Raw genomic sequence first — 18,167 nt, forward strand, 5'->3', positions numbered from 1 at the left:
AAATATGACGACATACCATCCCAAATCTATGGCAGATTTTCAAAATCCAAATCTATGTCAAATTTTCTAGTTAAAAACCCGTACAATCAAGAGACAAGACACCACCAAGAACACAGTCGAAGGCGAGAAAAGAAGGAGCGAAAACAAACACGAAACACAAACACAAAAAAAACACTACAAAAATATCCATTTGCATAAAATTGCCTGCAATGGCAATTTATCTGCTACGAATGACTATGGGCTAGTGTTATATAATCCGAATCAGATGAGTACATCTTCGCATTTGCCAGGACTTCCAATACCGTAAACTCGACTTATGAAATACAATTTAATTCATGGGTTATAACTTTGAAAACTGGCTTTTCTTTTCCTCCGATATAATAAAACCGTCATCTGAAATGGTATTCAGATCTAATGTATGTGTTCAGCCATTGTCGCGGCGGTGTGTACGTAATTTAACACTGTTTAATTGTGACGCTAAAGTTAACTCCTTTATTCAGGGAAAATTACGTGACTTTAAAATTGGTCTTAGACTTGAAGAAACCCCCCATGCCCCCCTTTGAGTCCTACATATATACCTCAAATGTTGGAGCTCTTAACTTTTTTGTTATATCGAAATTGTTTTCTGTAAATGCTGTATATATGTATATTTCTTATCTTTTTAAATTTCGTTTATTTGTTTTAATTTTAAGAATGGTACAATGTGTTTTACTTTGCAGGTTTAACAGCTTATTATCATAGATGAAGATGAAAATTGAAATATCAAAATAAGTATTGCATGCAGAAGATGTTACGTAAAACATAACTCGTATCATGCCAACAACTGGTTTTAGAATAAATGTGTTTATTTCCGATGCCAAGACCCTATGAGTGAATCAATATTAATACTAAAACATGCAATCCCTAATGAACTTACAACAGTATCGTAACTATATCCCTTCTGAATAAGTCTTTTTAAAGGTTTGGTTAGCTTTTGTGGTGAATGCCGACATGTTTGTGCTTTGTAAAGAATATTACCACAAAAGATTGGATGTGAAATACCTAAACGTATAAGATGTCTGCATGTTGATTTATATTTACGAATGATGTCCTTGTACCGATGATAAAATTTAGTAAATATTTTGACTAGTTTGTAATATCAAAAACCCTGGTGTAATAATTTGTCCAAATATCTCAAAGTGTTATTAAATTTTTGAATCAGATGTTGTTTCGATTGGTCTTTGCTGATTTTAGCTATACATTGTAACACACGACAATACAGAAACAGATCCGCAAAAAGAGGTGAACAGTTAGTCCCCATGGGACTTCCGATAACTGGACGATATACGGAATCTCCATAGCGAACAAAAGTTTTATGTAGTAAATATTCAAGGGCAGTAATAGTAGCAAAGCAGGTCCAGTTGACATAGTTCTTTTGTTTGTTGTTACTAAAAAATGACCTAAAAGAATTTGAACATTTTATTCGCATTTTGACTTTAAATGCCCATTTAATCAGGTGTGTGATTTTTGTCTTAATAAGATTATGAGGCAAAATGGTATATAGGGTAGAAAAATCAAAACTTCGAACAGATTCATAATAACCAATATAAGCATGCAATTTATCAAGTACTTCCAACAAATTTTTGACACTCCAAAAGTTATTAATACCACTATTTTCAAAGGCCTTATTTAAACAATTTATTACCAGGTTTTTGATTGTACCAAGTGTACTAATAAGTAGAATAGATAGTTTAGTAGTAGAGTAATTGCTTGAAGACGAAATAAATCTATTTTTGTAAGGAGTACTCGGAAGCCAGTACATAGATGGAACTTTCATGGTATTTGGTTCTGCTTGTAATGAGGTAGCTAAAAGTTTATGTTTGTAACAGATAACATTTTTCGAAAATGGAGTCAGTTGGAATGTTGGTGAATTCGTGATTTCCTTTTTCAGAACCTCACTGTAAAATTTACGTCAAACAAAAATGATATTATTAGCTGCCTTATCACCCGGGACAAATACAAATTCCTTGGCGATTTCCTTTAGCTTATGTTTGATAGGAGAAATAGGGCTATTATGGTTGTTGTTAGGAGTAAAATGTTCTTTAAAATGTTGAATACGTATATCAACTATGTTAATTACCAAATTAAAAAAGGAATCTAATGATTTCTTCTCAACTTTTTCTTGTGTTATCCTTTTAGAGCAGTAAGTACGGAGTGAGTCGTGGATGATGTTACGACACTCATTACAATTGATAATTGACGGGGGACGATATTTTGGTCCTTTACTGAAAAATGATTTCAACTCTAGGTCACGAACGATGTTAAGGTCTCCTGTTATAACATGGGAACTTGGGCCATAAACGTATTCGGAATTACTGCAATTTCATGACGTAGGTGTATTGTCACTGATATTTACATCTTTACACACTTCGCTGTAATTAAACACATATTTCCGGGTAGATTTTTTGTAAACATTACCAATAAGAGGGAGTTTAGTATTATCAAAATAGCCAGGAATTTGTTCTTTAACAGAATGATCATTAAAAATACCGGCAATATTTACAAAATCAAAACCTTTATTGACATATCTAATTTTAATAAAATGTTTTTTGTGATCTTCAGGGCGATCAATTTTGGGAAACAATTTAGAATAACAATATGCAATTATAATTTGGACGATTTCATACTTTCATACAAACACATTTTTCAAATCAACATCTATCATTTTCACAGATAACTAGCTTAAGTTTAGCAGGTCAAGTGATTTAATTTCAGGACTGTAAAAGAGTAAAATTCAAAAGTTTGATATATCAACATTTAGATAAGCATAATCACACTCTAAAATTTATTAAATTCCAACCACTTGAAACCGTTCAGAAACACCCAGGAGAATCACACAAGCAATTTGGAAAATCACGTGAACTTCGCGAATTAATTTGGATAAAAAGACTTCAAACAGCTTATCCTCTCGGTCTTAATGACAAAATATTAGGACAGGGGAACATAACTAAAACTTCAATCGATGTCATAAATATTGTCGATAAACGACTTAGAAATAAAAGGTCTCATGGCAAACGCAAAAACCGTAATCAACGTATTAAACATCGTATAAATTATACACTTGCTGATCTGTTATCTATAATAAAAAATAATGGCAGACATCAAGTATTATGCAAACTGGGTCAGATACCAATAAGTAAATTATATGCTATTTTTCTGGAGTGTGATACAATTTCTTTTTTTAGCCCAATGTATGAATACACCCGTATTATTACAGCCTTTTGTCATCATAGGCTATTTCCTAGTATCGATAAACCTGAAAATCATAAACGGCGTTTTCTTAAATTAAAATATATAAATAGAGGTATTGATTTTATTAACTTATCTAGTATTTTCAATGACTCTACCATCCAAAGCCAAATACCTCCATATTTTGATAATATAGAACCACCTATTATTTCGTATTCTTATAAAAAACCCAGCAGAAGTTTGATTTTTAATTATACGTCAGTTACATCAGACGTCAATATGGAAAATAATGTTCCTTCCACTTGAGATTGTGAAACATCTAGTTTTAGATATGTTCCCTATGGTCATGTCCTTACAGGAGACCTCAACATCGTCGAGGACCGTGAGGTCATAACTTTTCTTAAGAAAGGACCGAAATATCGTCCTCCATCTAAAACAGATTGGAAACAGTGTCGTCAGATCATTAAAGACGCTCTGTCTGTCTACTGTAAAAATTGGTGTAAACGTGAAAAAAAATAAACTCCAAGTACTCGCAAAGTGGTTTGTGTTCGTACCGGCAGACAAAGCAGCAAACAATGTAGTGGTGGTGTGACGCATATACTACACTGAAGTTCTCCAAAACGAAATTACAAATTCATCTACATTCAGGTCCGTACGCTCCACAGAGTGTCAAATTGTAAACAAGCATATCACTGCCACTACCCAGCTTAAGGCCTCTTCCGAACATTTGAAATTCCCTACTATGTACTGGTTACCTAAATTGCACAAAAAAAAACCATTTAAATTCCGTTTCATCTCCGCATCTAGTAAGTGTTCTACTACTAATCTATCAGTGCTTCTAACTACCTCCCTTACTACTATCAAAGAACTTGTTATTAACTTTTGTAATAAAGCTTATGAAAATAATGGTATTAATTATTTTTGGAGTGTTAAAAATTCTTTAGAGGTTTTAGATAAAATACATGCTTTTGATGGTCCTTTTAATTCTGTTGACAGTTATGATTTTTCTACTCTCTATACTACACTTCCACTCAATCTTATCAAGAAAAAGATTTCATATTTAGTTAAATGGTCTTTTGAAAAATCTCATTACAAATTTATTTGCTGTAACTCGTTTAAAGCCTTTTTCTGTAACGAAAAAGGAAAGTATGCTAGATACACTTACTGGAAATGTGAAGATATGATTGAAGCTTTAAATTTTCTCCTGGACAACATATATGTACGTTTCGGCGATAGAATGTATCGACAGGTAGTAGGTATTCCTATGGACACTAACTGCGCCCCTTTAATAGCAGATTTATTCCTGTATTGCTATGAATCTCAGTTTATGACCAAACTCAGTAAAGACACGTCATTGTTACATTTGGTAGATACATTCAACAATACCTTCCGTTATCTAGATGATATTTTTTCGTTAAATAATCCAGAGTTCTCTAAATATACTACCGAAATTTACACAATAGAACTTACTTTAACTAAATCTAACATAAACAGCAGTAGTTGTCCTTTTCTGGATTTGGACATTTCAATCTCTAAAGGAAAACTCCATACGAAAATTTACGACAAAAGAGACGATTTTTCATTCCCTATTGTTAATTTTCCTTTTTTAGACGGCGATGTTCCTTTGGCTCCATCATACGGTGTATATATATCCCAACTCGTTCGTTATGCCCGTGTGTGTAGTGATGTCATAGATTTTAACGAACGTAATCAATGCATCACTGGTAAATTATTAAATCAAGGATATCGTTACCATAAATTACGTAAAACTTTTGCTAAGTTCTTTCATAGATACAAAGATTTGATTAGTAAATTCGGCTGTACTTGTAGAAAACTGATTAAAAACGGTATTTCACATCCTAAATTTTACGGTAATATTGTACATAAAGCGCGGAAATCACTATGTGATCCGTGTAAACTCATCGAACCTTTAAACAGGCTCATTAGTAAAGGTTATCTTACCAATATGGTAATTAGATCTTTGAATATAGTTTACATTGGCACTAATATCGATTTTGTCATCAGCAAATTAAAACACAACTAAATTTGTATTTTTTTCAAGTGGGATGTATAAAGACACACTCACGTTCGTTTAGATCTATAAAGAGGTTAAACTCCTAACTATCCTACTGTCTGTCGATACATTTATGTTTGGCATTGCACTAGTCATGTCTTCTTTGACTGTCCATGACGTTAAAAGACTAAATCCCTGGGATGTGTTTTAGTTGATTTTAGTCTCTGATGCATGATTTTTTATTATTAATTGTTTTGGCTTTTTACTAGCTGTCAGTAACTGCGAGTACTCTCAAATCGTACTTTCTTGTTTATTTGACCTGTTGATACTAATTGTATTGCTTTTTTGTTATTTAATGTTATTCAGGGTTATATCTGGTCTATATACCAGCTTTGATAAGTGTTTGGAATAACTTTAAATTTTTACTTCGTACTATGAACATCAAAATTATTTATTTTGTAAAAGTATTTCCTTTCTCTATTGGTACTGTACACGTATACCTAACAACAAAATTATTTTCATTTACCTGTGTTTAAAGTTATTGCAAATGGATGGTATTTTTGTTCGAGCATACTGTTTTTCTTTAATTGTTTAACATTTCTTACTGATATAATATGTTACTTTTATTATTCTTCCCTTAGTTTATTTATTTTGTATTTACATTGTGTCATAGGTCAAATTTATTTGTTCAGTGTATGTTCAATGGTGTTAATATGTCCTTTGATTGAGTTAAGCTATTTCAGTTGATATTTTATAGTGTGTCTTTCTATGTTGTGATGTTACACTATTGTTTCAGAAAAAGGGTGAAGGTTTGGTACCATTAAAACGTTTAAACCCGCTGCATTTGTTTGCACCTGTCCAAAGTCAGAAATCTGATGTTCAGTAGTTGTCGTTTGTTGATGTGGTTCATAAGTGTTTCTCGTTTTTTATATAGATTAGACCGTTGGTTTTCCCGTTTGAATGGTTTTACACTAGTAATTTTTTGGGGCCCTTTTTAGCTTACTGTTCGGTGTGAGCCAAGGCTCCGTGTTGAAGACCGTACTGTGACCTATAATGGTTTACTTTTATAAATTTTGACTTGGATGGAGAGTTGTCTCATTGGCACTCATACCACATCTTCTTATATCTAATTAAAAATTCCCTGTAATGATCATACGTGTTCAGAATTGGTGATTAATACTTGCAAGTGAAAAAAAAAAACTTTATACATTTCGAGCGTCCAAAGTGCATTTCTCGGGTTACCTTTATCAGAAATGCATAAATCTTAACATTGGAAAGCCAGGGATGTATAAATACTTTATTGTCATTTTCCGTATATAAGACTTGTTCATACAATACGAGTCTTTCAGCAGGTGTGCTCAATGTGGCACGGTAGTATTTACATTCCGGAATTTAGGTTGCTCTTTTGTTTACCCTACTTAAGTCAATTCATCTGAAAATCTGTGATTGGACAAAAAATAATTCAAGAAGGCTGGACACTCTGTTATTGTCATCAAATCAAGGTTCGAAGAACAGGGTTACTAGAACACTAATAATGACATATTCATAATGTTCATATATCTATGACAATATTCAAAATACCAGAGAAAGAGCCAGAGCATTGTCATAACTATTTTATCTATTTTATCTTGATCAAAGATAAACTGACTTATACAAAATGCGTTGTATACGGTGAAATACAACCCAATGTGGTTTGTTAAACCAAATAAAACTGACTCAGTTTTAATCACTACAGACCAGAAATAAGTTTCCGAAATGTAAATACGATGGATCAAATAAGATTTGTTTTTCTATTCATATTGTAAAGCCACCACTGGGTTAAAATTACTACTTATCATGATCGAATACAAATCCTCGTAGGTACCACTATAGACTAATAGTCAGCGCTATGATCTGGTATTGTACTATTTTTATATTTTATGATATTCGAGAAATCTAAAGACGTTTTTCTCGTACTTTATCGTATAGAAATTTTAAAATTACCCCTCTTGAAGGTTTTATTAATAATCGTTTGCTGCAGAAAGGTTTTTTAAAAGCCAATCCAAGATATGACTTGGCAGTGATTTCAACGGAAATCCGAAATATGACTTGGCAGTGATTTTAAAGGAATATAACGATTTTACTGGTCGATTCAAAAAACGAAAAAGAAGTAGATGTTGCATTTTATCAGTTTTTAACAGTACTCAGATATAAATAATAGAAACAAACAAAACAAAACAAAACAAACAAGACTAAAAAAGAAACCAAATAAAAACAGTTATAGGACCAAACAAATATGATTTTAAGGCAAAACTTGACTTTTGTCCAAGGGACGGTTTATGCAGTCATAAAACCTGTAAGGTAATTAACTTGATCAGTCAAAAATTAATATATGCATGTGAGATGTTTGCACACAAGGAGAATGGTTAAGAAGTAAACGTCATCCCGAATTAAAAGTCATTGGACCAACCAAATTTGCTTTTAAGGTAAACTTAATGTTTGTCCAATGAACGGTTGGAACAGTCATAAAACCTATAAGAAATTACCTTTGACCAGTCAAAATGTAATATACGTACTTGAGATAAGTCAGATAATGAAAAACAGTATAAGTTATGTAACAATTAGATATAAATAGATGTGGTATAAGTGCCAATGAGACAACTTTCCATCCAAGTCAAAATTTATAAAAGTAAACCATTATAGGTCAAAGTACGGTCTTCAACACAGAGCCTTGGCTCACACCGAACAGCAAGCTATAAAGGGCCCCAAAAATTACTAGGGTAAAACCATCCAAGCGGAAAAACCAACATGTCTCTAAATGGCAAGGGAATAGCAAAACTAGTAATTATAAAACAAAAACGCAGAATAAACCTTTTTTATTAAACAAATATATTGATATCTGATTTACATAGAAAGTGATATGTGATCATCTTCATAATGATCAATGATAAATGCATGGCTTTGCGTGAGATCAGTTTTTGTTTGTTTTTTTTTTCTTACTTATCTCACATTTAAAATTTTAAGTTTCAAAGTTCAGCATTTTCCTGTTTTTTTCTTGATGCAGGTAAACCAATGAGATCCGATCTGTTTTTTCTCGGTCACACACCAATACGTATTACTGTTCGTAGAGGCACACGGATTTATGGCACAAAAATTGACCGGGCCGCAACTCATAGGATCAGACTTTGTCGCACAAAGTGCATGCCCGGCTTGAGTTATTGCGGAATTATACGCTGCATGCTCTTTTGCACCTGTTTTTTTCGCTGCTGTCCATCTTTGGTCATGACCAGAATTATCTAATGTGTTATAATGATGATACGTTTTACCTCCCGATGTATATGTCTGCTCTACAACTCCATTTAGCGAATTTGGGAATCCAGCATGATTTATTCTGTTCACAATCGTATATGCAACCTCTAGTTGTCCATTGGCTGATTCCCCACTTGCTTCACCAAACACAACACGCCCAACCTTTTCCTTGTTGGCAGTTGTGCTACAATATAATTTTATTTCCTACATTTAGTGACGAAATATTTATAGCATCATTCTGATAATACACAGACTCCATAGAAACAACATTTCTGCATTGTATTTGTCAAATTTTGATTACCAGCACTTTTAATTTTTACAAAAAGGTATAACCTTTTATCATTCGCTAACTTCTTATCTAATTCTTATTGATCAATACATCTTTACATGTATATCTATGTACAGCAACCGATCAACATGAAATTAAGATACTGTTTAAGTGAGATTTCATAAGTAATTCATTGTGATGAGTTTAAAGTAAAACATTTCATGGCAAAAAAATATTGTTAAAAATACCGAACTCAAAAAAAAAAAAATAAATTAAAAATGGGAAGTCTGACAAAATCAAACGTTAACCTATATCAACCAACGGAACGAATGGGGAAACAATGTCGCAACCCTGACTTCATACAGGCATTTTCCGAATGATTTATGAAAACACTACTACAAACAAAAGACAATGATTTTTATGTATCTGATTCGTCATAGCTATGGCACTTCTCCTGTATATCATTGAGCATTGTGGTCTGAAATTTGAAAAAAAAATCATCTTGATTGTTTTCACTTGCAACAATGATTGATGGTGCAAGATAAATAAGGGAGACGAGAAACAAAAAAAAGATATGCACTTATAACAGAAAGACATATTTGCATGTCAAAGTTCTCAAACAACATATAAACTAATTATTTCCATTGCCAAATAGAAAATATAGCGATTTATAGAGGTTATTTTGAAGAAAAAAAAAAATATATATCAATATGTTAACGCGGACGATTCATTCTAAAAATAAATAAAGTATGTGAGCAAAGGACAGAGTTAACACATTAATTCATTCCGTAAAATAACATTTGTTACAAACAAGTTCTCTATCAGTTATGTGTAAAAGAAAACCCAAAACATTTACACTATTTCACCAGCTTAGGGATTTTCACTTTAGGATTTTTTACGTTTTTGTTTTGGTTGCCTTGTCGCTCAGCACTGAAATAAGAAGTCACATGCAATATATGACATGCCACACTAAGACTACTAAGTATAAAAAAAAAACGTAATATGTGTCCCTAATCCTAAATGCATATTTGTAAAAGTTCATAAAACCAAAATATCCACTACAGATCTATTATCGCCGTATATATAACTAAAACATGTTAAGACCTTTTAACAAAGTAATATTTTTAAAAACTTCAATAATAATAAGTAATTTTGGTTTCAGCAAGTTGTTATTTCAAATTATCTTGTCAAACCAGTATTAGAAAATAACATTTAAAAACAAGTTCATTATGATCATTGCTGGTTTAATGTCAAGTAGTAAATATATTGTTGTACCTCATGAATACTCAAGACAAAAACACACGTGGATTCGTGATGCATGCATAACAGGAGACGCTTACCCTGTCGATGCAACCAGCCTTGCTCCTTTTATAGTTCATGTGATTCCTTCAGGTTTTTATTTTGATTTGTCTCTTCTTAATCTATTTACGAGATCTTAACATCGAACTCCAAAATAAATTTAAAAAAGGGAAGTGTATCAAAAGTAAACTGCTGCTGCCTCAATTAAACAGCAAATCAGTAAAAAGCGTCCTGTAAAACTGGTATGGACTTTGATATTTAACCATTCAAGATGTCATCTTAATACCAATCACATAATTGAAAGAGTTGTTTTACTTCCAAAGACCAAGGTATAATTCATACGCGCATCATCTGCTTCAAAATGCCTTTTCCGATTGGACATGGGTGCGTATTTAAATTTCGCAAAACCGAATACATGTCCCTCTTGTAAGATGGAGGAGTCAAGGTCAACATATTTGTTTATCACGAAAAATTTAACTTACCATAATGATGCATCGATGTCATAAACAGTCACAAAAATGATTAGACAACTCAATAAATGTTTCATGGTAACAGATGCAGATCACAGTTGTATATGTATTGGAGTTGCACTGCTGGAAGAGTATGTCTATCGTTTCCTTTAATTAAAAAAAAGTGATACCAAAATTAAGTAAAATACATGACATTTTAAAGAAATAGGCAAACACAGAGTTGACCTACTGAGATGCTTTTAATTTCTTTTGCGAGATATATTGTATATGTAATCATTTTGATTATATGAAGAAATTGTTTATAAGTCCTTTGAAAAACTTACGCTAACATTTAAATTCATTTTCATGATTTATTCTTTGAATTAAATTTGCTGAATGTATATGTTTATATATGTAAGAATGGCTTTTTTCAAACATATTAAACATACATTAAAAGAGTGGCGGTAATTTTCAGGAAGAAATGGAAAAAAAAACTAACAAGTTAAAGACAAACTGATAAAGCCACCAATGAAAAAGTATCGAAAACAGAAATAGGCCAAAAAGTCCAAAAACCATTACATATTAGACGACAAAAGATATGGATAAACAAACCCCGCTAGGGGCTCTGCAAGGATAAGCAGATCTTTCTCTAAACACAACATTTGCATTAGATTTTGGATATTCCAACATTATGGCCACGCGCATCACTGAATAATATTTATTGTCGTAATGCGCATCTGGTGCATTAAAATTGGTACCGTTTATTTTTTTTGCGCTGCTATGAGATTATGTTATCGAAAAATCATTTTCTCTATATATTTATAATTTTTCTGAATTTTACATAATTGTTTCAATTTAAGGAATTTTAAAAGAGAGAAGAAAGGTACCAAAAAAGATATTCAAACTCACAAGTCGAAAATAAATCTTTGTTTTTCTTTTTAGGTTTAATAACTTCTTATCATAGTTGAAGACCTGTTTTTAATGAAATTGAAATATTAGAATAAATATATATTGCACGCAGATGATGTAACTTACCTTTTAAATGTAGTAAGACCTGTCCACAAATGATATTTCTAGATGATTCCTTTTAATATATACACCCCATCAAGGTCATACTGTATCCGTAATCCATGAATAATCTCCTCTCGGCAATTTGTTTTTCTTTTGATTTTCTTGTTATCAATTTAGGTTTTTGTATTTCAAATGAATTTTAATTCAATCATTGACTCGTAGGTTATGGGTGCTTTAAATGTCAACATTATCCATATGACTCATATTTTAACGACAATTATCAAAGAAAGCATTTAGATTATTTGATAAATCGTTACATGTACATCATCCCGACATCACGTACTTGTACAATTTGTTCACCTGTCTCTGATTTAATAAAAAGTTCTACAAATGCGTTAACATGAGAAATTTTCTTTTATGAACCAATGAAGTGTTTTTTTTTCAATTCTACCTAATTTAATTTTTACTGTGTCGTCAATTGAAAATACTGACACATGCCAAAGCGCCATTGGTCGTTTTTTAATCGTGTGTTATATTTCCCGAAAGTCTTTCGACACCTCTAATGTAAGTAAAATCAGGTATATTCACTAAACAAAACAAAACGAAACACAAAGCGGAATATCGAACGTTTTCTTCAGCAAACAGTTTTTCAATTACTTTTGTAATGCAATTTTACCAAGGTTTCCTGAAAGAGATTTTGCCTTGTGCTGCATCATGAGCTGGTTTCGAAATAGTAAAACGCATACATGGTAACCGCCGTGTCGTTTAAGACCAACATCATGCAAATCAGTAATACAGCTGTACACCACATATGTCAGTATTGTCATGTCCCGTCAATTCATCTAGTATGTGATTGCCCTGAAGCTGTGGAAAGTACACCCAGCGTGACCCTGGAACTTTTTTTTAGCAGCAAGACAATACCAGACGTCACGTGGCTCGCATATGCATTAACTTTTTGAACAGCATCTAGTTATTGTTCTTCCAGGGCTACCATTGCGACCAGATGTATCGCTTGTCGAGCTTTTATGGGCTTAACTTGAAGACAAGACAATGACACCCCGATTGATCTATAAACTAAAATAATAAATGCGTCGAAGATAAAAAGCTGTAATTGCGTCAAAAAGGGGCGATACCAGCTAGATCTCTAAAAGCCCAGTATTCAGCACTTCTGTGTTGACATTGATATGATCATAAGTATACATTAACTGGTTATAAATCTTTGAATTTTCCGAAGTATTAAGGATTTTCTACCCCGGGAATAGATTACCGTAGCTGTATTTGGCAAAACCTTTCAGAATTGTGAGTTCCCAATGCTCTTCAGCATAATTTATTGATTCGGGCGTCACTGATGAGTCTTTTGTGGACAGAAACGTCTGGCGTACATAATTTTAATGCTAGTATCTATGATGAGTTTATGACATTGCAAATTGGAACTGTCATCTGTCTGGTTTTTTGTACATCTTCATATTTCATCATGTTTGCCGTATTGTTGATGATCAATTGTGTTATACTTGTCTATTTACTTTGACCTTTTGTAAAATTATTGTTTTTCTAAAGTCAGGTATTGTTTCTATTGTTATCAGCTTTAAAACATTTCAATATAGTTTCGATTTTCAAATATTTTAACATCGAGCATCACAGAAGAAACATAGATTGTCGCAAAGCGCTTCTGATGCAGTAAATTGAGGCCGTTTATGTTATTATTACCACAGGGTTGACACCTCTATTGAGAGTACCAACAGTACAATAGCCAGTACTTCGATATTGGCAGTAAGATACGGATATTAATTTTATTAATTTTTGCTATTTTAGAAATAAGGAATGTGCACCCTTCATTAATAGATCTGATTTCTTGTGCGGGGTTGGCTATACTTTTGGTCCTATTTGTTTTTATCAGCTTATTTTTGACGAAAAGTTGGATTTTCAAATATATTGGCCTACAGTAAAATAGTAAACTAGGTAAATTGACTGAAATCAAAGAAAATCAGATGTTTTTGTTGGGTTCGAATCGCAACCTCGAAATTACTATCATATCATTAACAGTTACCTATTTTATGTAGTGGAAGCAATAACCCTGATGTAAAGTTAAGAATTAATATAAGGATCTATATCAAATAAAATTGGAAATAAAAGAATAATCCCAAAAGGCTGGGTTATAATTTGTCTGAAGGAGTTTGAACCTTACTCATGCATACTGACGTTTTGATTATTGCCAAAATTTATAATAAAATTGAGAATGGAAATGGGGAATGTGTCAAAGAGACAACAACCCGACCATAGTACAGACAACAGCAGAAGGTCACCAACAGGTCTTCAATGCAGCGATAAATTCCCGCACCCGGAGGCGTCCTTCAGCTGGCCCCTAAACAAATATATATACTAGTTCAGTGATAATGAACGCCATACTAAACTCCAAATTGTACACAAGAAACTAAAATTAAAAATAATACAAGACTAACAAAGGCTAGACGCTCCTGACTTGGGACAGGCGCAAAAATGCGGCGGGGTTAAACATGTTTATGAGAAATCAACCCTCCCCCTATACCTCTAACCAATGTAGAAAAGTAAACGCATAACAATACGCACATTAAAATTCAGTTCAAGAGTAGTCCGAGTCTGATGTCAGAAGATGTAACCAAAGAAAATAAACAAAATGACAATAATACATAAATAACAACAGACTACTAGCAGTTAACTGACATGCCAGCTCCAGACTTCAATTAAACTGATTGAAAGATTATGTCTTCATCATATGAATATTATGTTCATTTCGATTTATACTATTATTGCATAACATCTGTTGAGCAATGACGACGCCTATTAAGTTTGCAACTTTCATGTTATTTTGAAGCTTTTCACCTCGAATAAGATATATTGATATGACCTCTGACAGCGTTTGTTACTTACTTCTGCTTGTTTACATACTAATTCTGTATTATCAATAAAAACATCTATATTTTTCACAACTAACTACCGTATGTTCATCAGCTCAACTATTTAATATCAGAACTGCACATTATTTAATGACTTCCAGTAACGATCTTCCGTTTTCAAAATTGGTGATAAATGCTTGCAAGTGAAAATTAATCATTATACATTTCGTGCGTCCAAAGCCAGTTTCCGGGTTTCCCCTCATCAGGAACGCTTAAGTCTAAATATTGGTAAGCCAGGAATGTATAAATACTTTATGAAAATTATTCGTATATTAGACTTGTTCATGCAATATGAGTCATTAAGTACATATGTAATAGGCTTTGTGTGATAAGCTCACCAATAGGAGAGTAGTGATGATCTAATAATATTCGTATAACGTATAAGTAAACATTTTTTTGTCACTTTACATGGATAGAAACATACTTAATTATTAACTTGATAATCCTGAATCGTATTGTTGTATTTATTTTGCAGGGTATTTATTATCGATGGTGATTGTTATCATGGTCTGTGTACAAAATAAAACGAATCCACATCAGAAGTCTTTTATTTTTGTTTAAAAGCATAGAAATCGTTACTGCAATTAAATACAATATTGTCCTTGTAGTCTGTGTAGATAAATTTTTTCCGTAATTTAGCACGCTCCGTAAAGCCTTTTGAGATGCGGCTTCTTGATGTAAAAAATCATTTGCATACATTGAATAATTCCATAGTTTTTACACCTTTATTCTATGGTCCAAATCAGCACAAATGGTTAAGCGCAGTCACTTGTTATAAAATTGAAACATGTCCAATATAACTGCACAGACATTTTTTTTAATAAGGCACTACTTTTTAGTTCCTCGGTATTTTTGTTTTTTTTCAACTAAAGATTTGAAGAGCAGTGATACTAGAGCACTTATAATGACATATTCATGAATCTATGACAATGTTGACAAATACCACAAGAGGAGACACAACATTGTTATCCTGATCAAAAATAAAACTTACTAATAAAAAACGCGTTGTACACGGTGAAATATAGCCATCAATAGGTTTATTTTAACCAAAATTAAACTAACTTAGTTTCAATCACTACTGACCAGAAATACGTTTCCGATATGTTATTACGATGGATCGAATTAGATTTATTTTTTAGTCATTTTGTATAGCCATCACTTGGTACTACTAGTTATGATTGAATGCAAATTCTCGTAGACAACACTATCCTGATTGTCTACGCTATGATGTGGTATAGTTCTAATTTCAAACTTATATATTATTCAACATATCAAAAGACGCTTTGCTCGGACGTATCGTCTAGATTTTTAAAAACTCACTTTGAAGGTTTTAATTCTAGTAATAATCGTTTACTGCTGAAAGGTTTTTAAAAGCCAATCCGTGATATAATTTGACAGTGATTTTACAGGATTAAATAATTTTATTGGTTGATTTTAAACAAATATTTATAGTTGTTGCATTTTATCAACAGCTATCATATATAAACAATAGCCACATCTTCCAAACGAAATAAATTCACAATTTACCATTCAAGTTCAACAATAGATATTTGCAAGAGTATGTTTAATATGTCAAGCATTAAGTCATCCCTAGTATATAAAAGTTCTGCATATATTAAAAAGCCAAGATACAGTTCACAAATTTCGTTTCTACTAAATAAATATCAATAGAACATAACAAATACAAATAATAAACAAAACAAAACGCATAAAACAAAAGCAAAACAAACAAGAAAATACAAATCGATACAAAACAAACTAGAAAACATAAAACATTTCAATACAGAAATACAACCATTTGATTTGTGTCAGACACATTTTCTGTTGTAAGGCTTAGTTAGTTTCCATGAAAACTCAAACCTCCCCTTTTACAACTCGATTAGTGGATATACAGAACTTCAACACAGTAATGTGTAATAAAAATCACTACAGGAAAAACTCCTAACTTTATTAAACCGGTTTATACACAGCATCAAGTGCAAGAGCCATAGCATATTATAAGCTATACAATTCATCGGTATGACAAAACGTAAAACAATATAAAGAAAAGATTAACGGCCTGATTTATGCTTAAATAATAAACAAAAAACCAATATGACAACCAATTACCATGATTACCACGGAATTACAGGCTTCTGACTTAGGACTGGCATATGAAGAATGAAGTAGTGTAAAGAATGTTTTTTGAGCGCATATCACCCTCACCTTGGAACAGCACATTAGAGCAAACTATAGAAATCCGATGGGAAGAGCTTGTCTCACCAGATGAGCACGAAGTGCAATAAAAACACAACTTACAGATCAAAAGGTATTACTAGTTACTGACATTTAGTTCAAAGCTCATTTCAACCATGGAAGTTTTATAATGACAGGAACTCCAGCAAACCGACTTCAAACGTTTATAGTGCTATGCCGCAAACACCTACATGTCATATCGATGCATGGGTTCAATGAAAAATTTTGGAGCTTTGTCATTGGTCGTTATTACGGAATATACCGAAATAACCGGATGTGTACTTAATTTTCAAGGAAATTATATTAAACGACGATATCACTAAATGGAAAATATTTCAGTTTCTACGGATGTACTGCGTTAAAACAAATAAAAGCTCAAGGCAGACAAGAAAACACTGCGACTTTTCATTTAACTTCTGAACATTTTCCTTTTAGTTACAATCAATTTTAATCGTAAGATTTTTCTGTTAACTTTGTTATAGACAATGCAATAATATCTGTTCCTGTTGGAACAGATATTCTGTACCGTTTATTCCGTTTGAAATAAATACAGTGGATATAATATTTCATATTATTTCTTGAATAGGAACTTATATTATGAAGGAACTTTTATTTTATGATATGTTAACATAATTTGTTAGTTTGTCATCACCGTCTATAACAAGCATTAACAAACAAATGTTTAATTCAAAATTTGAGTCCCCATATCTGGATATTACGTCACCCCTTCACTCGAACCGTGGATCTGCTTCCGGTGAAGAAGATACAATCTAAAGAACAAACAAAATATTTCTTTCATCTGGCAGACTAGTTATGTCCAATCATTTAATTTATTCAGAAACATTTAATACTTTTTAAATTTAAAGTTTATAGTTTGAAGTTGCTTTGAAATTGTCTGATGGTTTTAATGCCAATGTCTTAAATCAGTTGCAGTACGTTAACTACATAACAACTTGTCTATATTTCTTAACTAATTAAATAATAAGTATAAATATCACAATCATGATACAACTATCATTCAAGTTTATTTTTCTAAAACTGAATAGTAAAGGTATATAATGTTATCCATCTCGTGCGATAAAATCTAAAATAGTATGTAAAGGGTCTCACGTGTGTGTATTATTTAGTTAAACAGGTTAACACTTTTCGACAATGTAAAGATTGAGAAAAACATCTATTTTTTGTAAAACTCGATACGAATTGACAACATTTAATTTAAAATTTGAGTAAATAAACTCATTATAGATATCAGGATTGAAATTGTGTACACCAGACTTGCGTTTCGTCTACAAAAGACTCATCATTGACGCTCGAATCAAAAAAGTTAAAAAGGCCAAATAAAGTACAATGTTGAAGAGCATTCAGGACCCAAAAATACGAAAGGTTTGTCAAATACAGCTTAGGCAATCTATTCATGAAGTAGACAATCCTTAGTATTTCGA

General features: G+C 32.2%; 1 long non-coding RNA gene across 1 annotated transcript; it reads right to left on the bottom strand.

Annotated features, from left to right (window-relative positions):
* Positions 1 to 8,082: 8,082 nt before the first annotated feature.
* Positions 8,083 to 11,639, bottom strand: LOC127724392 (uncharacterized). Its single transcript, XR_007992477.1, has 3 exons — positions 11,582 to 11,639; positions 10,580 to 10,714; positions 8,083 to 8,714 (listed from the first exon to the last, which is right to left on the bottom strand). It is a non-coding gene; the product is annotated as an uncharacterized LOC127724392 (long non-coding RNA).
* Between the last annotated feature and the right edge of the window lie 6,528 nt (positions 11,640 to 18,167).

The sequence above is a fragment of the Mytilus californianus genome, unplaced genomic scaffold (assembly GCF_021869535.1).
Source record: "Mytilus californianus isolate M0D057914Y unplaced genomic scaffold, xbMytCali1.0.p SCAF_14, whole genome shotgun sequence".
Taxonomy (NCBI): domain Eukaryota; kingdom Metazoa; phylum Mollusca; class Bivalvia; order Mytilida; family Mytilidae; genus Mytilus; species Mytilus californianus.